The 26,051-nt window shown below is 37.3% G+C and overlaps 1 protein-coding gene across 10 annotated transcripts in view; it reads left to right on the plus strand.

The window, feature by feature from the left end:
• Positions 1–20,000: 20,000 nt before the first annotated feature.
• Positions 20,001–26,051, plus strand: part of SORBS2 (sorbin and SH3 domain containing 2) — a 148,630-nt gene continuing 142,579 nt past the window's right edge. For 2 of the 10 annotated variants that reach the window (XM_057420322.1, XM_057420323.1), the window contains exon 1: positions 20,006–20,664. The gene's annotated coding sequence lies outside the window, so the exon portion shown is untranslated. Of the gene's footprint in view, positions 20,665–26,051 lie in introns of all 10 variants that reach the window. The other 8 variants (XM_057420327.1, XM_057420325.1, XM_057420320.1 and 5 more) reach the window with 7 other exon arrangements.

The raw sequence follows: 26,051 nt of genomic DNA on the forward strand, positions 1-26,051 counted from the left end.
TAACTTGGAAATAGCAGCTATATTTGACTAGAAAATGCTTCATAATGAAGTTGTAAATTTGTCAGTGTGATTGGAGGGGAGCCACAGTGATCCATCTTGACTGAGAAAACTGCCTGAACACCTGCTATGTCAGCGTTCTGGTTTACCATGTGAAGCCATAGACAAAGGAGTCTTGGCCATGACTGATGATGATCTTTTGTTAGAGCTACCTGTCATAAACTATGACTTCAGTAATTCAGTTATATGAGCGGAGATAAGACTCCATGGTTGGGGTAGTTTCCAGCTGAGGAAAAGCTCTTCTAGTTTTTATTGCTTTTGCCAATAAAATGTGTTAATGAAAAATCGTAAGTAGACATCTTTGTGATGGATTATACTGGTGTGCCTGCCTGCAACAGTTATCATAATCCTGTTAACTCATGTCTGTAGAAGATGGATCTTTCTTCTCATGGCAGAGGACACGTTGTTGCTTTATTACTTAACACTGGCAATACAGAATATTTCTGAGAGGAGTTCCTGTTAAGCAGGACTAAGTTTAGCTACAAGCTTTGCATTTTTTCTAGTCATGTTTTACATGTATTTTCTTAACTTTCAGTAAGACTGGCTGGGTTGAAATAATCAGTGAGAGGTGACTTACCTTTATGCTGAAAGTTGTTCACAGATCAAAGATTTTGTTTTGTTAGTCTCTCCCAAATATATTCTGTTCCCTGAAGCACAGAAAGGTACAGTGCATGTAGGAGAAGTGCTATATATTAATGATGCTTCATAAAGCTATTTGGTGTGCTAGAAATCTTAATAGCAAAAGCTTTGTGGCGTCTTAGTTTTTTGAACCTTAATAGCTGCTGTACAACCTAAAACAAGCAACAACAACAGCAAAAAATATTATAGTTCAAATTCTCTGTAATTTCCTACATCTAAACGTATTTGTCTTCTGTTAAGTCTTGGGTCCTATCTCTTGAGAGAAGCAGGGGAGCAAGAAAGTGAGTTAATTGCTTTAAAGAGAAGAATCAAATTAGAGCTCAAGTTTAATGTTCATATTCTGCTCACTGGGAGTATGCATGCTCTCACAAAAATGAGGTGGTGATTCCTTATGTAGCAGGTAAGGGATGAAAAATACAAATCCAAATTCATTCACTGATTTGAAGTGATTAAATTCATCTAGTTTTGTGATGTTTCAGTCCATGTCATATTGCTTTAATAATACATTTAGATTGCATTCTTTCAGATAGTCATGTATTCATACATTGCAGAGTGCAACGGCATCTTTTTTTTGCAACAGACTTAATATGCAATTCTTATACAGATTAAATATTTTTCTAATTAACAGTTGTTCTTGAGCTACAAGTGTTAAGACGGAGTGAATTTTTTCTGCATCTTAAATCAATTGGTGTATTTAACTGAAGTAATACCTATGCCAAACCCACTACTTTAAATTGTACATCTCAACATACACTGTTGAGAAAAAGGGTAAATGCTTGCACTAGCTAAAGGCAATGACTTTGAGCAGATTGGAGGTGAGATGATACTTGATGTGTAGGATGTTTTCTGTAATCGTGCAAGTAAGTTTGCCCATAACTGTAGTTTTCAATCTCACTACAGCAAAAGACCTGGAAATGTAGAAAACAAATGTGCTGGTAAAACGTGTTGGAAGTGATCCAGAGTAAAACCAGAACTTTATTATGTTATTTTTATAAGTATTTTTCATAACTCCCACATGCAGAACATTACCATTATGAATTCTGGATACCCACTGAATGCTTTTAATTGTATTAATAATCCAGATTTTTTTTTATGGAACAGTAACTGTTTCAAGTGTGTATGTAATGTTATTTAAGATAATTAAATTATCTGTTTGGAAAAAGGCAAACTTATGTCTAACTATGTTTTAGGATTGCATCAGCTTTCAGTTATGCCCCAGCTTTTTATAGCGTGACTGGTGCTAATGATCTCATTCTCTTACCCTGATGATAATAATAATGGAATCCCTTGATTAACATGAATAGCAGCTTGTAACTGATAATGATGGTTAAAATTAACAGCAGTGCAAGAAGTTGCCATGCTGTGCTTTGTCTTACCTTATACAACCAAATAACTAGAATAGGATTATAATCTGTTTTTAAAAAAGAAATCATTGGAGAGTGTCATAATAAGGCTTTGTGCAAAATAAAAAAGTCTGTGCTCTTTATTTTTCAGAACACTTAAAAGTAAGTGAGACAGATCCAATACAGATGTGACCAAAAATACCACCAGTATTCTGACTTCTCTCCATCGACCATGTACAGTGCAGGCAAGAGAAGCACTACTGCTTTCAAGGATAGCAGAGCTCCCCTGAGAGGAAACAGACTTGACAAATGTATTTGTAAAGGGAAAAATTAGAATTGGTACGCTCAGATCTGGATAACTCTTTTAAAGCAGGTAAATGGCTTTCGAGATTGCAGGAATACTGTCTCTTTGGCTGAATATTGTTAGCTTAGTTTAAGTTGACATGCTGGGAAAAGGTTTGTATGTTGTTATCAGTTCTTCAGGTTGCTGCTCTGAAGACCATCCCATCCTATTTTGTCCCTCACCAAAAAAAAACCAACCAAACCCACAGGCAAGATTTGTCAGATTTATAAGCTATCTGGTTATATTTCTGTATTTGCTGCAACCTTTGAGATGCTAAAAATGTAAGTGTGAGAATATAAATTTATAGACAGTTCATTAGGATGGAACCAAATTTGTGTTAAAACAGATGAAGCACTATGAAAAGACTTTATTATGGCTAAGCTTCTTTTTAAAGTGCTTTTCTGCACTTCAATTTTCTTTTGACCATCAATTCGCTGTAAGAAGATGCCATTAAGGAGAGCAGAGACTCTTCAATAGTTTCTAATAACTGGCAGAAGGGATCTTAACTGCATCATCAGCTATTCAGATATGTTCTGAACATTCTTATAGTGATATGTAAAATCAGTGCAAAATTATGAAAGGCAATTATGATGGTACCCTTTTACAGTTAACTTGAAGACTTACAGGTGAGTGTAAAAGGAGAAACTGATTTCTCTTGCTGAAATGGTGCTAACAGGAATTTTGTGAGAGGACAACAATAACTTCAGTTCACACAACTCTGAAATGTCTGAAACCTGAAGGTACTAAAACTAATGCAAGGCTTTTTCAGAAATTCAGAATAGGTCCTTTTGAGTTGAGCACATCAAACACTGACTTCTCATCATAGTTTTCTATACACCGATCTAGCTACTTACCCAGTTAGGGCTCCTACCTACCATTTAACCAAATGTTAGTGCTAATTCTGGCATCTCCTGTAGGTGGGAGCCCTCACAGTAGAAGAGGCTGAGTTGTTTTTCTGTGCTGTTCTAAAGTATTCTCTTAGCAATCTAGTCTCTCCACAGACTATATATAAATTAAGCTGATGAGTCTTAAAAATGTACATATCACTTTGTTTACAGACCTTCAATGAATGCTAGATCATTGACAAAGTGTCAAATTAAAACTTTTCATCTAAAAGACTGGGAGTCTGCTCATTTGTTTGGAATGTACAGTATGTAATTATGTAACTTGCTGAACAGATGACATCACAGATGACCAATCACAAAAACTACACTTATGACTATGATTTCTATTTGTAGTGTTCCAAATATCAAAGATGAGCCCATACATTTGATGTACTGTTCTTATGGTCATATAATCAACAGAAACTGTTGATTAGTGTTTTTGAATACTTCAGATTCTGTCAGCAAAAGTGTTGTAAAGTTTTGAAACTAAGTTCTGACTGCAGAGGAATTTCAAGAGGAAAAGATGGGAAAATCTTTAAAGAAGTAGCTATTCACTGGAGTCTGAGCGCTTGACACCAGCATCATCTTTTAGCTCAGCTGATGTAATGGACCTGTGTGCCTTGGGATGTGTTTAGTAATGAATGGATGCTTTTTTCAAACAGCTATTGTTCTAGAAGAACATCAGTATGGGGCAAGCTACAGTAAGTTATAACAAAATAAATTATGCAGCAAAGCTTGACGTTTTATTTGGCAGACATTAGCTTCCTTGAATATTCCTTACATTTATCAATAAATTTCATGCTGCTGTCATTTGACCTTCTAAACAGCAGAGCTTTCTGTTTGTGAAGGACTACAGTAGTAGATTCAGAATTCCTTGTGAGGAATGAAGAAGCTATAGATCATCACTCAAATTTCTTCCTTCATTGTAGAATGCTTAAATGCCTGTTGGAGTCCTTAAACCAAGAAACTAGCTCTGAATATTTTCCAGTTCTCACTGGAAGTGTTAGAAGGGCAGCTAGGTGCTGTGTTACTGCAATTTTTTGACTCTTAGCAGTTCTCAAAGTGTATACATTATTGTAGTGTAAATCTTCAAGGTCTCAAAGCAGATGCTTATAGGCGGGCTTTGTCACCGGGGTTCTGCTCATGGAACCTAGGGCACAATCGTGTTATTGGTAGAATATGAAAGAGTAGCAACGGAATGACTATATTCACACTACATACATTTTGTATGGAATGACTATATTCACGCTACATATATTTTGTACTGGGGTCATTTTGTTTGGTGTATGATCTTTCTCCTGTCATTTGCCTGGTCCAACGTGACAGGATGTGGCCTAATCCATAGACAATAAACTATTTTGATGTGGCTTTATCCTTAATAATTTACATGCTTCAGGGTAGTAGTGAAAGTTCCCAGTAAATGTAGTGCAGTTGTCAAAGATAGTAAACTCTCTTGTAAACAGGTTTTCAATTACTGCACAGGAGATAAGTGCAGGTTCTCTGCATTTTGAAACTTATCTTCTGTCAGTATGGAACGCTAAACCAAGTTTTATTTGGAGCCTAGGAATACATGTATACCCACCTAGTATTGCCTTGAAAAATATTAACTGTCCAGAATCAGAGTAACTGCTCTGTTCAGAGTTGTTATCAGTAATTAAATTGTAGCTGCTAATTACAATTAAAAGCTATTATCATGACCTATAAAAGTTCACACAGCTACTGTAGTTAAACAGAGGTCACACTTATAATACTCTTAGAACACAAATCTTGATTCCTTATTACAACATCTATAATGCATAAGGTCTTGGACTTTATTTTAATACATACATCAGATATGGCTCAGTGTAACTTCTGTCTCTTTCATTTCAGCTATTTTTGCTAGCAGTTCTTGTTAATAAGGGTATATAAAATGTAAATTAAAATATAAAAGAATGGAGAAAAATCCTGAAAACCATAGCCTCTTCCACATCCATTTTTTTCATGTATTACTTTATAGTGAGACATGTATGCTCACCTGTTCATTTACTAAGTGTAGCTTCTTTGGGAAATAAATTTTTATGAAGTAGTGAAAGGGTTGACTGTTTAAAATTTAGCCATGTTATTACAGGACGTTGTCCTGAGGTTTCCTGGCACTTTGATAGTTTTACTATTAATTATGAGATAAATGGCTGGAACTTAAGCAATTTAACGAAAAGCTTTAGAAAACAGAAGCAAAAACTTCAAAAAGCCAAAACCAAGCCTGTGAGATTAATTAATAAGGTACCATTTAAACCTTTGCTACTTTGAATTTTTATTCAAGTAGGAAGACTTAAAGACTTGATGGCAATGCACAGCTTTGGAATGATCTTTTTTGTCCCCCTCAAGTTTCTAACTTCTGCCTAAATTCTAAATCTGAAAGAGAAATTCTCAGTTTCATACAGCGAACATCTACCTCCCACATGCTCTTGGAAATTGCTTCTCTCATAGGGAAAAAAAAAACATCACCATACTATCACTTTTAAGAGTCCTCTCTATGCTGTGAATCATGCTTTTCATATTCTTTTCTTTTTAACAAAAAAAAAAATCTTTTTTTTTCAATAAAAAGAATTGATTCATGTGCATGTACTTTGGGGACTCCATGATTACAGTCAGAACAAAAACCTCAAGTGTACCTCAAAGTATACCTCAAATACTTGTTAAAATAAGCTGTATTGCTAACTAGCTGTAAGTGAACTTCTAGTGCAGAAGCACAGAGAACAGTGGGCTGTGGAATGTGTTTTTCATTGCAGTCTACAAAAATATACTGAACAATGGATGAAACTGAAATTTGGTTTTTGTGTTTTCTTGAGACTGATTCACTGCAACTTATTTTCTTGATACCACAGTTCTTAAAAGTAAATTGTCTGGCAAGAGACAACATGTAAACAGGTGACTGAAATTTGTCTTCAATCAAAACCTCTGAGTCATTCCACAGGCAATAAAATTTTCATTCTCCTTGAATTTTATTTGCATGTAGATTTGCTTCCCTCATTCTTCATGGCACTAATAATGAAGTCTCACCTTTTTTCAATCATTTTTTAGGTGGTTCTAGTTGGGAGTACTAGATGATGGGGGAAAGTTCAGCTTCTACCACTATCTTTTTATTCTGGCAAAGTCATGGCCACTCAGCACCAACAAGGTTACAAGATGGTTTTTAAAAGCAGAACAGTGGTGTGGGTTTTTTTTCCTGAGCTGTTAGAGCTTGTTTCAAATAGCTGTAACTAGATATTTTAATTTTCAAATAAATTCTAGGTAAAATCAGAGAAATAAGATAAGCTTTACAGGCCTTGTGTGTCAACATTACTGTTTGTAAATGCATGTAAACCAGATGATCTAGCCTGGCTTGGACCAGTTTGATAGAGCAGCATTTAATAAGTGGAGAGAGATGAATAAATCTGGGTAGAACATGTGCCTGTAATAATCTGGAACCATACAGCTGTAGCTCAAGTCCTAAAACTGACCTACTCCTAACTTGGTGATTACCTGTGCCTTTGCATTGAAAAAGTGGCATTGTGATAGAGTACTGCCATGTGCTTTGCTGCTGCCATTAACAAAAGAGTCAGTATTTGGGTTTGTACCCTCCTGCCAAATTCAAGGTGAGCAGTGACTGTACAATGCCTTTTTCCTTCCCCTTCTAGAATGCTGAGAAGGAGTGAAGAAAATAAATGGTTCCTGTTTTCTGTGTCCGCTAGAGTTGGAGAGAGATAATATGCCCTTTTTTCCTTCTGTGCCCTTGAATTTAGAGTCAGAATCTGGTAGTTTGAGGATTTGCACGCTGAAATGGGAACTGGGAGTGCACCATACAGTTAACTGTATAAATGCAAACTGGCTATGTGATCTTAACTGGGAAACTCAACTGTCTCAATTTGGACAAGTATACTGAAAATAGTTCTGCTTAGTCACACATTTTCAATATTCTAAAGTCTTGCTTCATTTCAATCTTGAACATTTCTTCAGTTTTGATCTTGGCCAATGGAGAAAAATGAAGACAAACAAACAAACAAAAACCCCAAAGAAACAAAAAACAGCCCACAGTCAAACCCAACTTAAAAACTTGTTACTTGTAAAAGTGTATTCAAAGTTTCTCTATTTAAAAAATACACCACTGGGAGAAGAAGGAAGAATTAAGTCAGTAATCTTTCTGATAATAAATAATTAAAAGGGAATACTTGGAATTTTCCTCCAGACTAAAAGGTAATAAATTCCCATCACTTTAGTCAGGTTTATTGACTGCACGTTTTCACGTTAAAATGTGAACAGCTGCCACTGGAAGCAGTGATGGCTTTAGGGGCAAGCAATTGGGTTCTGTTGCTTAAGGTCTTGGCCAGGATGGAGTTGTCTGCTCACTAAAAGAAGTAACAGTTCAAGTCAGATATCTCTCATCAAGTGGACTGGTGGAGGAACCTGAGGTTGGCAGTGGTGTAATGTCAGATTGCAGGAGCCGTCTGGGAAGATTGGCAGAAGAATGGTGAAAAATGCACAAAGCTGAGATTTCTTCATGTGTCAGTCATTGACCCATAAGATTTGGACACATTGCCGCTTTATACTTGCTTGCCTGACTCAAAAGTGGTAGTATTTGTTACTTTGAAGTGCTTCTATATTGTGCTCATGTTGTCCAATTATTTTTTCAGTTTCATGTATTTTGAAGTTACTGAAAATCTCTAGCTCTGGAAATCTTGCACTGTATTAATGCTAGGTCACTACAAAACCAGGCTGAATGCATGTTAGAATTGAATCCCAGACACTGACACCTAGTCTGAAAATTATCTTAAGATATAAGTATGTTGTAGATACGTTCATACATTTTCACTTCTAGTGAAACCCTTAGGATTGATAGAGTAGGGCTATGTTTAGCCCTTGCTCTGGTGAACTGCATACTAAAGAACTGGCTTTGCAATTTATGAGACGTTATAGAAACCTTGTACCTTCATCCTGATTGTCATTTCTTGCCATAAAATTTAAAGTCAAGCTTTTCTTTTTTTGGCCCTGAGACAGCTTTTAGTTCCTGAATGAATAATAAACTATTCAGAAAGGATACCAAGATTTTAATCTCCCTTGTCCTGTTCTGTGACGCCCTGAGAAGAGGAGGTGTGATAACTTCCTGCTTGTTCAGGAAGAAACTGGATAACTCATTGCCAATTTCGTATTTTCATGGGTAAAGTTACAGGTCTGTCACAAAACAGTAATGTGTGCTGGGCCACTGTCCTGTAGTCAGAGGCAGAAAGATTTCTTAACCTTTCTGCCTACTTAGATTTAACATTGTTACACTGGAATTAGAAGTAATTACTCTACTTAATAACCATGAGAGTGCTGTAGATTCCAATAATTAATGAAAATACTGTGGCCAAAAGTCAATAGTTTTATATTAAAATTAGCATATTTTTTCCGGTTTGCTTGTAGAAGTTATTGAGGTTTTAACGTAAAAATGCTTGTGAATTGATTCACAGATCTCTTTGAGTCTCTGCTGAGGAGAACTAAGAAAAGTCATATTTCTTTTCAGGAGTATCATTTTGCAAGCTGCTGCTTCCAAACTTGTGCAAAAACAGGCACCAGAGTTCAGTGTGCTTTGTGAAGCTTGAAGAGCACAATTACACATTGTACATGGGCAGGAAAGGAAGGAAAGCTGATAACTGTTAAGCACCAGGACTACTAGCCTGCATAATTATCCTTCTCCCTGTTTTGCTAGCTTAAAGTCTTACTAATCAAAACTATCTTCATTATCTGGAGACATAATGAAAACCAAGTCTTTGATTTTTCCCTGACAAAATAAATGCTTAGAAATATGACCCTAAAGCCCAAGAATTTGCCCAGAACTGCTTCTCTGGCATGAACTTCAGAGAAGGGAGAAGCCCAGGTGGCTGTTATGAGCCTCTGAACACACCACTCCTCTGGACACACCACTCCTTAGAATCAAGAGTGGTGGTGTCAGGATTCTTTACTGCAGTCTCCCATTAATGTCTGAGTATGAATGTATGTGTAGGCAAAAACTGGAGCCGATAGTGTTTAAATGGACAGCTGCAGAACTGCCTAGAAAATTAACTGTTTATGCTGCAAAAACAAAATTAAGCCTATACACAATCTTTCTGCAGTATCTTAAGAATTGACAAGAAAACTGGAAAAAAAAAGCTTGTTTTGCAGTGATTATAATATGTATGTGCAAAGTTACATGAAAAGAAATCCTACTTAATTTCTTATATTGTTTCATTTAAGGGTTTTGTTAGAAAAACCTAACCTGTTAAGTAGGGGTGCATGGGCATATAAATTTCTTCCATTCTCATAGTTCTGAGGTTCAGATTGAAGGCAGTGCTATTTGGAGCTAAGTTGCCTAAATTCCACCATCTGGAAAAGTCAGTAAGTGGATCTTAGGGGTAGAATTTTCATTTAACTCAATGCGCAACAAACTTCTCAAGGGACATACTAACTAACTTCCTTTTTTTTCTTGAAACACTGAGTGTCCTGGTAACAAATCAGTTATCAAACAAGATGTATCATCTCAATTTGGGTTTTTCAGCTACAGTAATACTTATGGTATGACAGCTTTCATCTCTTAAAGGGGTGTTTCCTGGGACTCTGGCAAACAAATTCCCAGATTTTTGAGGTACTGTAGTTTTTAAAACTACACAGTAGGTTCTCTGTCTTCCAGCTATTATGTCGCAGCTACCTGTCTAATAATTTCTATATGCAGTTTTTTGTTCAAAAGAGGTTTATTGTGTCAGAAAAATTAAATACATGTCCTGTAGAAACTGAAGACTTTCAGAGGGAGTTCAAACCTGAATTAGAATTTTGTGTTCTTTTTTAGCTTTTCAAATGCAGAGATCACACTGCCAAGTCACCTATTAGGTACTTAATTGTCTTCAGAGAAGTTTTTTCATCATTGCAGATATCTACTGTAATGCTATCTAATGTCTTACAATTTACCTACTTTAAAACGACATCTGCTGTGCTGTGTTGTTGAACGTTGCCAAGTTTGATTGCTTGCCAAGGCCTGCTTGTCCTTTAATCACTGATGGTTTCGTGACTGCTCCAGAGATGTGACAGATAATCAGCTCCTTTATGTAGCTGGTAAAAGGTAGTCCTGACCTTTCCTACAAATAATTATTGTCAATGATATTATTCCCCACCTACATCCTTTTCTCCACTGTGGGGAAAGAAAAAAAAAAAAAAAGAGAAAAAACCCATCATGCTTTTCCTTATTTTGTTCTAGTGACATAAATAAAATTAGCATCCCAGTGCCAGGATTTTCTGCATAATTTGAGAACTGAATTATATCAGCTGGGAAACTGCTGTAGATTTTGGTTTCAGGTATTCTGCTTCTTGCATGAATGTTAGGGTACTGATTTTTAAAAGAAAAAGGTACTTGAAAGGAATTCTAGATGAACAAATCAACTGAAGTGGTCCTGGGTAGATGTTAACTTCCCCTGTTGATTTTTAGCACAACACTTGAAAATTACTTTTACACCAAACCAAGTATTTGAAAATAGTATGCTGAACTTACTTCACTTTGTAGATGCTAACTCGGTAGCTCTGAGGATCCCAAAAGTGTTGTTAACACCCTTCTGAAACTTGCTGCAGACTGATCTTTCCATGACGTTTCCTTTTCATGATAAACAAGAATGTCTTTGCCATCCTATTTTTGAAAAAGGCAGTTGCAAAGGGGAGAAGTGTGGCACTTGTGATTCTAAATTCCTTTGGCCGTGTGTCTTGCCATGTGTGAGGGTGAAACCAGGTGCATAGAGCTGCACTAAGTGTCCAAATAACTTGGAATTGGATTCTGCCTTCCAAGTAACTTTTATGCAGTTGAAAAATCTGAAGTTGTACTATACATCATATGTAGCCTGATCTAGTACAGAGATCTACAGTTCACAACATTTTTCTGCCTTTGCAAAAGCCATTTATTGAGTCTGAGCAGCACTTAAATTACAAGCTTACATTGTTTCATTCCTCAGAAATGTTGATAAACATGAGAATTGTATACAGGGGCTTAGTTTTTCGGGGTGAGGATATTGGAACAGTTAGGGGTCATATGCTTATCACTATTTACTGTGAAAGAGACCAATTAAGGCCTTGATCCAGCAGAATTATAGTTCCAACTTTTCTCTACCAAGCATTTTTCCAATGCTAAATGTTATTCTAGAACTGATACTGTCTTCCTTTGTCTTCTAAGGTCAATAAGTATGAACTCTCTCCTTTGCCTGTATTTTTTTTATGAAAAGGCCAGTTATATCAACTTTCAGCTGTCTAGAAAATAAATGTTAAAATGAAAGTATTGCAAACCAATTAAATCATCTGCTCCAGCTTAGTACAATGCATGCTGCTGCTTCTTTACTGTATCCTGTCTTTCCTTGGGGAACACTTAGGTCATTTATTCTGACCAAGGAGGGAGATAACCTTGGACACCACTTTTTACAGTGAGTGGTGAGTTCAGAGGCATAGCTTCATCAACTGGTAGTATACTGCTCATCTTGTGTTTAGCCTGCTAAAGAGTCAGGAGATAGGCTGTCAAGTACCAGGGGTGTTTTACTGTGCTGTTGTTACTCTTTCACTCTTGTTTTGTTAAGAGATAGTTTCACTGGATCTTGATTCTTTAATAGGTGATATTTCTTGTGATAAACTGAAAGTTCATCAGTCCAAACCTTAGATCATCAGTTGGTACGCAGTATCTGTTTTTAATATCTACATGGTACTGTCCTTTGAAATCCTCGCCCTGTTTTATCCCTGCTTTGAAGTATATTAGTTACTATGGAAACAGCTTCAGTGTTATAAGCTTCTAGATTTTGAATACATTTGAATCGTCTTGTTTTCTTTTCTCTTGTGTGTGAATACAGTTGTTCTTTCCTCCCACACTATATCTGCAACTTGTTTCAGAAAGTGATAGTGAGCAAAATCTTCACTGCTATTTCCTTAAAGTAACATTTCCATATTGGAGATTCTGATATTGCCTTTCATGTTTCTGCTGAGCTGAGTCTGGTTCTATTTGGAGAAATCGAAGACCTAAGCTTTTGTGCCAGAGAAATAAATACCACTGTTAGTTGAAAAGCAAAGATTTGGGCAATCTTCTGTTGTTGTACTTCAGAATGGTTGAGGTTTGGAGGAACCTCTAGAGATCATCTGCTACAGCCCCCTTGCTCAAACAGGGCCACCTAAAGCCAATTGTCCAAGATGATGTCCAGGTGGCTCTTGAAAATCTCCTGCGACAGAAACCCTACAACCTCCCTGGGCAAACTGTGGCAATGCTGTCTCCCTTACATTAGAAAAGTGTTTTCTGATGTTCAGACAGACTCTTCTGTGTTTCAGTTTGTGCCCATCATACGTGGTCCTGTCACCAGGCACCACTGGCAGTAACCTGGCTCAGGATTCTTTATGCTCTCCCTTCAGGTATGTAAACACATCTATAAGATTCTCCCCTCCAAGCTTTCCCTGGGCTAAGTAGACCCTGAGAAACCCAGGAGAGACGCTTCAGTCCCTTAGTCTTCTTTGTGCCCCTTTGCTGGATTGTCTAGTGTGTCAATGCCTCTCTTGTACAGGGAAGCCCAGAACTGGACATAATTCTGCAGTAGTGAAGGTGCGGCCTCACCAGCACTGCATAGAGGGGAAGGCTCACATTCCTTCTTGAATGTTTCAGCTTTCCCCACTTCAGTGCTAAGTCTAGTTTAAGTTTCTCTGATTATCTCCTGAAATGTAATTGGAGTACTTGTACCCTGATGGAAAGCTGGCAGAATACTTTTTAAAATAATCCTGTTTCACAATTTTATACCTAACTGTTTAACACTGTTCAAAAATTAAGATAGAGTAGAAAATCACTTAATGAAAAAGGGAAGCAAATGTTAATGTTAAGAAGCCCAATCACAGCTTAAGCTGAAAGGCGGCTGGAATCTAGAAGCCTTGTCACAAGAAGATGATTCACTTCCTAGGATAAAGGATATTTTTGGCAGGTGATCTGCTAAAGTTCCCCATGTGTTATGTTACACTCTAAAGAAAATTAATAAATAAAAAAGTACAAACTGTTAACCTCTAAGCTGAGGTGCCGTTATTTGTTTAAGCAGTACTGGAATGCTTTGGCATTATTTCACTTCCTAGCACAAAAGAAGAAATGACCTTCACATGAAAAGAATGCTGTGGATAAGCTGGTTGGTACCTTATCAACTTTGCTATTGTAGTTATGCCAGCCAGACATGTTCGTGTGACTTAGACATACTTTGCTGTGGTATTTATACTTTGTCAGAGGTGTTCTGAGATTGATTTGTGACCTCATCTGGCATGGAGAGGGGCTTCTAAGTTCAAATAATTGATAAAATGTAAGCCTACTTTACAATGAGAATATTTAAAACTTCCTGGCTTCAAAGAACTTCAGAAAATACGAGTTTACTTGTCTTTTTCATACCTATTTGCTAATGATGCTTTTACGCATCTGCTCTTCCCAAATCTTGCTACTTCTAACAAATGATGATGTGAAGTATCATAGCTGATGGCTTTTATTTCTTTCTTGATGCTTTTGAGCTTATGTTTTGAATAATTGTTTTTCTTTGCAGGAGAACAAAGTCCTGTATGCAAGGTATGTGAATTCCAATCTGTAAGGAAAGGCAAACTTTAAAATGTCCTCTGGTTAGCTCTGAGGAGTGTCAGAAGCAGATAGGACTAGCCCAGCAAGCTTTCCATCACTTAATAAGCCAATCTAATCAGGCAAGAACGACATTTTCAAGTTGAGAGCCACAAGTATGGTTGTGTGTCTAGGGAAGTGTTCTCTATTTTTAGTAAACTGGTTATCATCTGGCTCTCAGCATCATGCAATGTTGAAAATATGGCGTGGGGGAACTGGAAAGAGACTGTTTTTTGCTCGTTTTGTTACTTCATTTCTTCTTTGTTTTTCCTATGCCAGATTGAACAAAATTAGACTGGTCCAAAAAGCGTATTAAAAAACAGACTTATAGTTTGTTGGATGTTAGTGCATGGGGTAGAAAATTACAAAAGCACGAAGGTGGCTGAAAGAGATTGAGGCTACAGAGAAAAAGGAATATAGATATGGACAAATTGATCTTTTTTTTAAAAACAAACAAACAAACAAAAAAACCCACCCTAATTATTAGCAATGACTCAGCTATCTCTATATACTTAAAGTTGCATGGAAATAGAACAGTTAGAATGGATTCCTGTTGGTTTGGGTGCTGGTTTCAGCAGGCCTGAGGTACAGTTGATGAGGAGCTCCCGATGTGTTGTAAAAGCCTTTTGAAAAGCACTTGTGTCCAGAATTGTGGGCAGCAGCTGAAAATGTTCCACATGCTCCTGTTCTACTTTCCCATCAGCAAACTCTTCTTCCTACCACTTTTATTTTTGCCATTTCCACAACTGATATGCTATAAATCTATGTTTAGAAGATTGAAGTTTAGAAGTTAAGAATTGTTTCTCAAATACAAGAAAAGAAATGCATGTCATAATTACTACAGTATGAGAGAGAAGTCTATAAAAGTAGTGGGAATAATGTGAGTATAAGAAATATACTCAAATATACTTATAAGTATATATATAATTTCTCATAAATAAGAAATTATATGAAGTAGGCTATTGAAATAAAGGGACAGCAATAGAATGCCAAACTGAGGATGGTTGGGCCTGAGCCTTTCTAGCTGCTAGTCTCAAGGAGCTGTAAATTCAAATCAGTGGCTTAAGGAAAATATGCTGCCAGTGAAAAGATGCAGTTCAGCAGAACACCAGCAAATAGGGATATGGTTTCAGTTATAGATAAGGAGAAGGTAACGAAGGATAAAAATAGAGAAGAAGATATAAGTTTTGGGTTTACATATTATAAACAGAAGAAAGAAGAGGCTTGGAGTCTGAGTGACAGCTCATCTTCCTAAATAGTGATCTTTCAGCCTAGAGGAGTTGACTGTTGGTGTCTAAGCAAGGGAAGAACCGAGTATTTGTCCATTAGCTTCCTCTATAAATTGCAGTATGTGAGGAACATGTAATGGAAGTTAGTATAATTTTCACTTCAGAATTCTAATTGCTTTACTCCTGTGGAAAACATGGAAAACAGTTCATTCAGTTGTGTAGCTATCAGTCTTATGTTTGCATGTTTATACACAAGAGTAGAATATACAGTAAGACTTCATAATGTATGCTGCCATGTTTGTTTTTCCAATAATTGGGGCAGCAGAAAATTTATTGTAAAATTTCTTGCTTAAGTAAGTGCTTAAAATTCTGGCACTGTTAGCATTTCAGGCCTCTGTGCATTTTGACAAAGCATTAGTGCTGAGACTGACATTCGATGTTCTGAGGCTTGTAGGCATCTCCACTTCAGAATGAAGAAAAACACTTGATTTTTGGCAAGTGCTGGAAACTAGGTGGCCTGGGGTGTTCTTCAGAATATAAATGAACTTAATCTGAGTTCCTACTTAGGCCTATGAATTAATGAAGGTATTTAATGGAACTGTCAGTACATGACATAATCAGGGCTGGAAAATTTTCAAGTACAAATTGATCAGCTAAACTATTAATTGTCTTGGCAATATTCTTGGCATACTCCAAATGTGTAGCGCGTTTCAGTTGCTGTTTCTTATTTTTTGTTTTGCTTCAGATTACAGTTGATGTCATGGTGATATTTCAAGATCTGGTAGGCTGTTTTAAGATACTTGCTCATCCGTGCATTCATTTTGTTTTGCTATTTTCTGTTAAAACTGAACATTTAAGCACTCATTTTGGGAAGAACCTAGTATACTATGCTGATCTATACTATAGTTCACATGATTCAATGTCTGCTCAATATTCATAAAATTTGAGATATTTTCTTGGGATAAGTGATACCCAAGTATATAGGTATTTTAATATATAATGTTAATGAATCCAATTGGTAACTAAGCAAATAGAAAAGGAAAATAATTAATTTCCTTCTGTTTCATGCTCTTTCTCATCTTTACTAAAAATGCAGCTGAAATTCAACTATATGTACAAACAGCTAAAAAGCAGCTCAGTGTAATTTTAATAATATTTCATATTTGAGATAAGGCAGTGATACTTTCAATATTTCTTTTTCACTAAGTTATATCAGAAAGTAAAATACTAAATATAGGATGGGAAATAGTATAGAAATTGCTCCAGGAATTCAGCAGCATCTTTAACACTGTAAAACATGAGGGATCTGGTCTTATTAGGTTAAGACACTTTCATCTCTAATTACAAAAGGGCTTCAGGGTTTTCTTCTAAAATATTTGCTTTTAAGAAAATCAGAGTTACTTTTCTCATCTTTTCTATCCTATTTTGCGGCTGTATTACTTGTGATGAGTAATACCTCAAAGGGCAGTTGTGAAAAAAAGGATATACTTCCTGTGATAAAACTTTTCCAAATATTCCTACAAATATTCTGTCTACCTTCTGCTTTGCATTTAAGCAAGTTGTCCCAATTCTATGAAAAAAAAAAAATCAGTCTTTTTAAATTAGAGACCTTACAGTGTGTTTTAATGGTAGGCAATGCTTTATTTGTCATTAGAGCAATCCAGTTTGCATTCATAGAGTCTTTTCAATTTAAAAATGCCATCAAGTGATTGCAGAAATTGAATAAAGATCAGAAAGATCTGTAATTGTTAATGATGGTCAGGATGGATGAACAGTAGGTGTTTTCCTATTTGGATAGTCAGATATATCTAGGAAAAACTACAGTGCAATGAAGGAAATAAAATGCTGATTTTACTATAGCAATTGCTTCTTAACTAGGATCTGGTCTTTTGATATTGTCCTGTTCATGAATGCCAATATCTTTTAATATTTCTTGTAGTTCATGGTTTAAAAACAGTTCTAGAATGCAGATTTATTTTTCAGAAAACAATGAATTTTAATGAAATTAATGCAAATGGCAGTTCTTGAGTTGATTGAAAAACTCTTAAGAATGAAATACTGCTTTAATAGAGGTATATGTTTTATACTCTGTGGAGCTGATTTGAGACAGCTGGAAACTAGTTTGTGAAGGAAAATAGCAGGAAGAGCTAAACGACAGTGGTGAATGATACATTGATACAGTATCTATAGCTAAGGCTCAGAATAATGCTTGTTATTTCTGTTTCAAAGGTGAATATTGTCAGCATTGTTCAGGTGAAGGATTGGCGAGTACTAGTTTACTTTCAGCTCTGTTTTTTTTATGTGGGCAACTGTCCTCCAGGTACTACAAGGAGATCAGGAAGCTCATTGGAATTAACGTGGGAGGAGGATTTGAACAAAGATGCCAAATAATGTGTTCTGTTTTTCAGCTGTGTTTTAACACAGCAGGGAAATGGTTCTCTTAAGTGCTTAAATTCTTATTGTAGGGTTAGTATAACTCTATGCGTGACGCTTAAGTTTTTATATACGGTGAGCAAGCTAGCAGCCACCATTTCACTTGACAGTGGACCTTTCCTAGACAACTAGATGGACCAGTGTAACCGAGTCCTGGGTCCTAGCAGAGGTTCTTCAGTCTCTAGCAGCTGCACTGTGGGTCCAGTTCCCATCCCTGATGTCATGATTTCAGTGAGCTTTGTCAGGAGAAATTTTACGGTTGTGCAGAGCATGGAGCAGAAACTGTTTCTAGGACTTCCATGGAGCTTTTAGACAATCTCAGACAGGTTAGGTTCTTATGCTTTGTGTTTTCATTGTTTGCTGAATTGGAACCATAATCTGCACTTGGATTAAGTCTCTTGTAACTTCTACCTAATCACTTATGACACTGCAGAGAAGGAAAGTTTTCATGTACAGGTATATCGTTAAGTCCTATGCACATACCGCAGGCAAAATCTTCATCACTGTTAGCTGGATAGAAATGTGCCTGTATTAGACATAGTTCTAGATCCCTAAAGATTGAATTATGAAGTTGTAGCCTTCAAACTATTTTATTAAAACAAAGGAAAAAACCCACAAAACCCAAAACCAACAAAAGACAACAAACCAAACCAAACTGTCAAGAACATTTTCATGAAAATGCTGGGCTTCCACTCTGTGTTAAGATGCCTGTATATGTATGGATATGGATAAACATGTTGAAACCTTTACAAACCTCTAATCTATTGTCTAAAAACTCATAATCTGTACTTTTTTGAAAGCAAAGGTTTTGTCCTGCCTGTAGAGAGCGTTATGACAGTAACCATAGTAGGTTAGTGCAATAAAATGATAGAAAAACCTGTTACTGAAGAAGAATTTTATTTTCTTTTTGTGGAGTCAGTGACTATCAATGCATTAAGAAGCAAGAGACTGGATGTGCAGTCTGCTTCATGTTGCTTATTAACAAAAAAAGTTAATGAACTAATCATAGTGAAATGGTATTCTGGTAGTGCAGACTCATTTTGTTTTAAAACTTAGTTTCCGTGTAAATAATTAGTTCAGTAGTTTAATGTTTTCCAGCTAAAAGCTTCAGAATTGGGGTGCCAAATCAGCAGCCTTTTTTTTTTTTTTTTTTGGTGATCAAAAAGTGCTTTTGGACAGTAATAGTGGTACAGAAAGTAGGTGTTGGAGTTGTGGGAGCTGAGAGTACTTTTGCCTGAAGTACAGACTCAGCCCCTGCTGTAGCCTGATATGTGGACATCCATACATCTTTTTATGGAAGACCAAGAGAGGAAGAAGGAAGACCAAATTAGTGCTACTGCTGAAGAGCATATTTAAACGTACCAGAATATTCTGGCTCTGACACATCGGAAATCTGAGCAGAATTTACCTACCTGTTTCCTGGTGAGCCATCCCAGGACACATTCCTCTTGTAGCACTCACTTTCACAGAAACTAGTGCTTACACGAGGGAAGCGGTGTAAAGATGCTGAGGGAAGAAATGTGTGAAGTCCACTTTTTCGCTCTGTCTGGGACTCCACTGAGACACCACTGGCCTTGGACCCCTGAGAGCAGAAATTCCACTTGGAGTGGTGGAACAGCAGAGCTCTGTCTGCAAGCTGTACTTGGAGGTGAAAAACCTGCTGTAGCCCTAGGAAAGTATGCCAGTGAACAAGGAAATGGCATGATTTGTTGCATGAACTGAGCCAATCCCCATAGTACTCAGAAATTTTGTGTGTGAAATGCAGAATGCTCCATTAGACATATTTAATGTTTCTAATGATTTTCAAAGAACTTTAGGTTGAAAAGTGCTGCATGTGCTTTCTAGCTTTTATACCTGACTTCTGAAGCAGCTGAGATATAATGACAGTGTTTGAAGAGTGGGAATTTTTGTTAGTTTTAAATTGTTCACAAATATCTCGTTTTTTTTTTTCTACTCCTAACTGAAATGAAAAGTCGTGTTACTCTAGGTAGGATAAAATTGGTTTGCATGGTGACTACAATGTGCAATCTTTGAAACTCGTCTAATAAACAACCTTTAACCCATTAAGATCAATAAAATGTGTTTATAAACACTGGGCGAAACTGTGATAAGGGTTGGCTTTTCGCAAACCGGGGGGGGGGGGGGGGGGGGGGGGTGTGGTGTGGTGGGAATTGGGCTTTATTGTAAAACTAGCTGACTATGGTGCGATGGTTATCTGTTTCCTAAATAAAGAAGGCTATTTACCCTGAGCGCTACCACTGTGCCCCGTCGAATAATTCACGCGCCTAAACGTAGCGCATCCAAAGCGTGTTGTGCCGTACGCGTTCATACTGTGACTCGCAGCTCATCGCCTTGTGTTGCTCGTAGCGAGACCTGCTCACCGCTGCAGCCCTCCCGCAGCGCCCGCACCGCTGCCACTGGTGAAGGCAGACGCGGGAGCAGCCAGCGAGGCGCGGTACGGGGCTGGAGCCGCCCCTGCCGCCGCGGCGGCGGCCCGGCGCGGCTGTTGGCTGTTGCCATGGCTCCGGCAAGCCGGGGGAGCCCAATGAGGTGTCTGCGGCAGTGCTGAAAGGACCAGCCATTTTGCTTATGGGAAACAATGTGACATGTTATGCTGTCCTGTACCGGGGAATAAACAAAAATCTCTTCGGAGGAAGCAGAAGAAACGGGCACGTTAGTGAGTAATTGCGGTGGCTTAGCGTGCTTGCAAGCTGCCATTTTGACAAGGTGGTGGCTGCCGTTCCTGCTAGCTGGTCGGAGGAGGTGGAATGCAGGGTGATAATGCTGCATATCTGCTGTCAGGCAGCGGAGAGGGGTTTTGTCTTGTAAAGGCAAGGTTTCTCTGCAGTGTTATCTTAGCAGCTCGCTAGCTACTCCGAGTGAAAGCCTGTGATCCAGAAGGGTGTTGTCCTTCCTTCTGCTGCTCTGGTGTGCCGCTGACCCTGGGAAACAGGCACTACTAAGACGCAGGTGTGCGCTTCAGCTGGGCTCGGTGCTGCAGGCTGGGCTAAAGCCCCTTCTCAGGCTTACGTCCTGCTATTAGCAGGTTTGCTTCGGAGATTTCACCTCTAGACTCCTCCGCAAAAGAAAGCTGCTGTGCATCTCGGCTTGTGTGAGAGAGGTATGCCTTTGCATGGACTATTTTGATTTGGTAAAATAAAACTAAGCAAAGCTTCATGCAGGAAATAAGCTGCTGAAGGTAACTTTGCATTTAAAGGTTGACTTTGGCCAGGAGCTCGTTTAGGGTGGTTGCTGTAATTTATTGATCTGATTGCCTTTTCCATTATATTTCAGTGTGATGTTCCATATGGTTGCTGGTTCAAAAGGATGTTTCCAATAGTCGATAAAATTTTCTGCTTGCATTTTCTACTAAAAAGAAAGGATTTTTGTTTATTTTTTATTGTGCTTCTTACTGTCAGAATAGCATAAGTGAAATAAAATATTGGAGAACATGCAGGTGTATTTGAAAAGCCTTACATCATTGAGTTCATCATTAGTGGAATTCATGCATTGTGTTCAGCCTCAATGTAACTAGATTTAAACTGTCCAACTGCTGCTGCGCCGTATGTAGGTCATAATAAAATGCAGCTTTTTCACCAGCTTTCAATGGGCAGCATGCCCCAGTGCTGTGTTTGGTTAGCTTGTGGTACTTCTGCTGTTAAGAGTAGTGGTATTACAGCCAGCTCACACCTCCTTTTTAAAGATATCGCACATACCGTGCTAGACAGAGCACAACACGCCCATTGTGTCCCTCAGTTTGGCGTTCAATAAAAGGAAGGAAACGAGCACTCCACATGGAACGCAAGCACATTAATAGCACAAAACTGTTAAACTTTTATTAAACAATCCTAGTGATTCTGAGGTAGGCTAGAGAAGGTAGAGCAAATAAAAATGCGAAGACAAATGCAAAGGAATAATTGAAATGGGAGAGGTCTTCCAGTTGGGACTGCATGTTAATGCTGTAGATGTTCATTGCAAAATGAATTCTTCTGAATAGTTATTAATTGCAGTACATGTGTTTCAGAGATTAAAACTGTCGTTAGGCCTGGGTCAATAAAACTGTAGTCCCTTGGTATAAATAATGTCTGTATTAAAAGTAGCATTTATTAACTCCCAACTCTAATATTACTGATTACAATTTCTGAATTAGCTACTACTGAAATGCATTAAATTATTGTGACAACTGCACCAAATGTTCAGATTCACCTTGCATCTGTAGAAAATGAAATTATATTTTGGACTCTTATTTGACAGTTATGTGGATTTAAATCACACTGAGACAAGCCATTTGTTTGGGCAATTGAGCGGGCATGAAATCAAGAATCTGAGGTCTGGTATCTTTATAGTTAAATTACTAACCAGTGTTCTGTAATTAGTACCCAAATTCCAATGTGTTGTTTGTGTATATATATCCTGCAAAGCTATTTGGACAAGCATGTTCAGCAGCTATGCCCCAAATGAGACACTGCATTTGAAAACAGCAGTATATAAATGGATTACTCCAATGCATTTTCTCCATTAGGAAAGCTCCATCTTACTTGAATCATTCCAGGATTTTGTTATTCAGTGAATGCACACCCCAACTTCTTTTGCTATACTTATGTATAGGGGTTACACAGTAAGTTGTTTAGAGAATTGCTTTCATCTGTGTTCTGTAAAGTGGAATGCACGTTTACAGTGTGGTGCTACATGAATATTTATGATTGAGTCTGTAATCCTGAGCAAAATTACAAACAAGTAGAGTGGGTATTTTGTCTAAGGTGTTTGTATGCTTTTAACAAAGAGAGAGCTTTTGTTATAACAATAAGAAATATGGATATATATGGAGTATACAGACAGTGAATGATCTTGCAGCTCAAGGTGGACACAATCTCACTTTGAAGAATTATGTGTAAGAAAACAAGTGGAGACTAGCTATGACTAATCACCAAACAGTGTGCACCCATTAGGTGCTGATAGTTGCATCTTACTAGTCTCTGTTATTTAAAGCAATATTCTGTACCCCTTCCACTCTGCTTTTTCCCTTTGTCTTATTTTCTCATATCAATTCCCAGCTTCCCTCTGTTTCGTTAGTGTCTCTTTGGCAACATCTGATCCCCTCAGAGCTATTTGTAAATCAAATCGGTGTCTGTCAGTAATGGCCATGGAAGTGCTGCAATAGAATCTGGTGTGGAGAAAAAATGAGGCAGAGGTAAGAAAGAGCAAGTAAGAGCATATCCAGTATGAACTAATGCCACATGATGTGAGGTATAAAGGCATAGAATTGGGTTACTGATGTAGAAATCAAATGGGGCATGAAGGAGGAGGGACGTTTTTCAGCTCATCATGAACTGAAAGTACTTGTAAACAGAAAGTTTAGAAGAAGACCTTGACAGTTTTATGACACAAGACAAATTGTGGGGTTTTTTGTGTGTGTGTTGGAAAGAGTGACATCAAATTCCAATTGGGAGTCTAGAAGTTTTTCAGGTTTCAGTGGAATCACAGTTTCTATCCAAGAGATGATTGCACATAATTTGAAAGTCTATATGTTATGCAAAGTCAGGCTCTCTCTTGGTGAGCAGTGATGTAAAAAACATCAGCTGTCAGGCTTTAACATTACAGTCATTTCACGTATTTTTTTTTTAGGCAGATGACCTCTGAAGGTGACTCTGGGCCAACGTGTTGTGCTCATAAACAGGGTACCAACAAAGCAAAAGCAGGCAGATGAATCATAAAAGGCAGTATCATTGTAGTAGGTACAAATATTAATAGAAATAGGAGATCAGGATGACCAAAGAGGATAGAATCAAGTCATGTAACAGTTTTTGGTATGTTCTTTGTTTAAAATAATCAGCTTTGAGCAAACAGTGATAAGCATCAAACAACCTTGCAGTCTGTGGAGCACAATAACCTTATGAGAGAACTAGTGTGAGTCTATTCTCTGTATACGTACGTATATGACCAACGTGTGAGTAACAACATAGATGGTATGTGCCCAAGGAACATGCTCAGATATCAAATTCGGATACATTGTATAATGTTACACTGTGGAACTGCTGAGTGTCGCTTCTGTATCAGATGGATCAGGTATTGAATATAATACACTAATTATGAGGTTGCATGGGGAGCAGGCAGATTGCATCAGATGTGACGCTGGAACAATATTTCTGCTCCAATGAAACTGTCTGCGCAAGTGTAGAAATAAGTTGACAGTTCCTGCTTGTTTGTAAACCAGCATTTTATAAATGTATACTTAGGTATTGTGTCCTATTACTGTGGTATTAATCCTTTCCTATGTCATTATTTCAGTACTGTGTTAAGCATGTAATTTTAATTTGATGCCAGTTTGTATTTTCTTTCTTTACTGTTGGGTGTAGTGTGTAGCTTCCTAGTTGAGAGATGAATGTACCATAGGTATTCTGTCTGTGTTCATTTTTCTTCAAATAGCATGATTTTTTCATGAAAACATTTTAACAAAGTTGATCTTTCTGAAATCGTAAAGCTTCGTAACATTCTAGGGCTAAACCAAAAGCTAAAATGACTTTCAAAGGCACTGATGTAATGGAAAACTTCATGTAGGGAAGAAGAAGGGAGAGAAGTAAATACTTAAAAGGGCAGCATGTATCTTTCAGTAAAGGCATGCTGGATGACAACATTCTAGACCTACTCCTGCTTTCAGTTTTTTTGAAGCATTAAATGTATTTTTCTGTTCAGAAGCATTGTTCCATAAGAGTGGTACATCATAGCTAAATCTGCTGTAAAGCAGGAAATTCCAAAGCCAGAGCCTTTTCTTCTGCTGTTCTAACTTCTTTCCCTAAATAGATTGATTTTTATTTTTTTTTATTTCCTTCTTTCTGTACTGAATAAAGATAGTGTTCTGATTCATCCACCCTTAAAAACCTCACCAACCACTATCATGGGTTTGAGTAGCACAGATGTGGTTCTGTGTTCTTGAGTAACCTGGGTAACATAGTATGATTTTTAGAGTTGATGCTGGAGATACCAAACCTCAAAGGATGGTGGAAAGAACTATAATGGCAGGAAAACCAACCTTTCTCCTCAGTCTTTTCTATGATCAAACTGTACAACAAACTATTTTTTTTTTTTCAACCTTTTCAGAAAATAGCTGCTAAATAATGATGAGATAGAATAATGGAAGCTTTATTTTTTTTTTAGTCTTGCATTTTATGTGCAAATACTAAAGCACTGTATAACTGAACTATTTGATGGGTAACTTAAGCTGTCTCTAGTTTAGCAACAGTTGCTGATTAGCTAAATTTGTCCACCACAAGCATAGTGGGTCTATTCTTGTTTCTTCAGGACCCAAGAAGAAAGGCAGGGATGCATGAGGAAATCCAAGAGAAATGGAACCAGCAACTGCAATTCTTATAGCCAAAAATCAAATTTGTTGAGGTTTATAAAAACAGTAAAATGCATTGATTTGTAGAGCTTGCATTTGTTTAAAGGATCAACAGTTATGCTAATAAGAAATTATTATTTGGGACTGAAGGTCAAAATATGTAGAAGGGTCTTTGAGGTTTTTCCAACAGTTTAGAAACAATGAGTCTGGTTCCTTAGGATTTTATTTATTTATTTGAGCAGCATCAGTAGGCGAGGTCCCAGTTCAACTATAGCAAGATCAAAAGGTAGTAGCCGTGCTGCCGAAGGGGCTTAGGGTTGAATGGTGTAGGTCAGAGGATGAGAAGGGGTAGGGAATTGTTTCAAGAGCAGGGCAGCCATTGAGTGTTCTTTTCAGCACATTGCCATGTTGTCTAGGGACTCATTAACTGTATGCCTGAATGTAAAACTTCATCACCATAGTGCACTTTGAGTGTTATTATGTTTAAAAAAGCCACATACCTCTCAGTGGGATAGGTATAAGTGTATGAAGCCACAGAAAGTACAGCGTGCACCTTGCAAAAAGGCATAGATATTATTTAGGCATCATGTCAGTAGTAAATGATGAAGGTGCAGAAAATACAAGTTTTCCTATGTCAACAAGTTAAAAGTGCTTGTATCTGAGGTAAGAATTTGAAAGACAAATTAGCTAACTATAGAGATCTGATGGGTACTCTTGCTGAAATATAGTGATCTGTCTCTAGATTTAGTAAAAGAAAAAAGGATTTCTGAAATGTAAGTTGCAGAAGAGATATTAGTGCTTGAGTTTATCATATATACAAAGGACAGAGTAAGTTCTAAAAGCAGAGTGGTCAGATTTGTATTTTTACTATAATTAATGAGATTAAGTGTAAAAGCAGAGAAGACTGCCAAAAAACCTGTAAAAGTACAAATGTCAATTTGTAACAGGATTAAAATTGCTTTTTTTGTCTTTTGATTGGCATAAACTGCAAACATAAATAAAACGTTTCATGGCTGTTTGCAGCTAATCTCATAAACTAAAAGCTAATACTTCACCAAAATTTAGTTTTAGCAAATGAGAAGGGGAGAGGCTGTCCATGATTCAGTTATCTGGATCAATTCTGATGTCTGAAAAATGCATGAACTAGAAATTACATGTTATTACAGAGG

This window comes from Pezoporus wallicus, unplaced genomic scaffold (genome assembly GCF_028554395.1).
Source record: "Pezoporus wallicus isolate ANWC-B61680 ecotype Strahan unplaced genomic scaffold, APGP_CSIRO_Pwel_v1 contig_5552, whole genome shotgun sequence".
NCBI lineage: Eukaryota > Metazoa > Chordata > Aves > Psittaciformes > Psittacidae > Pezoporus > Pezoporus wallicus.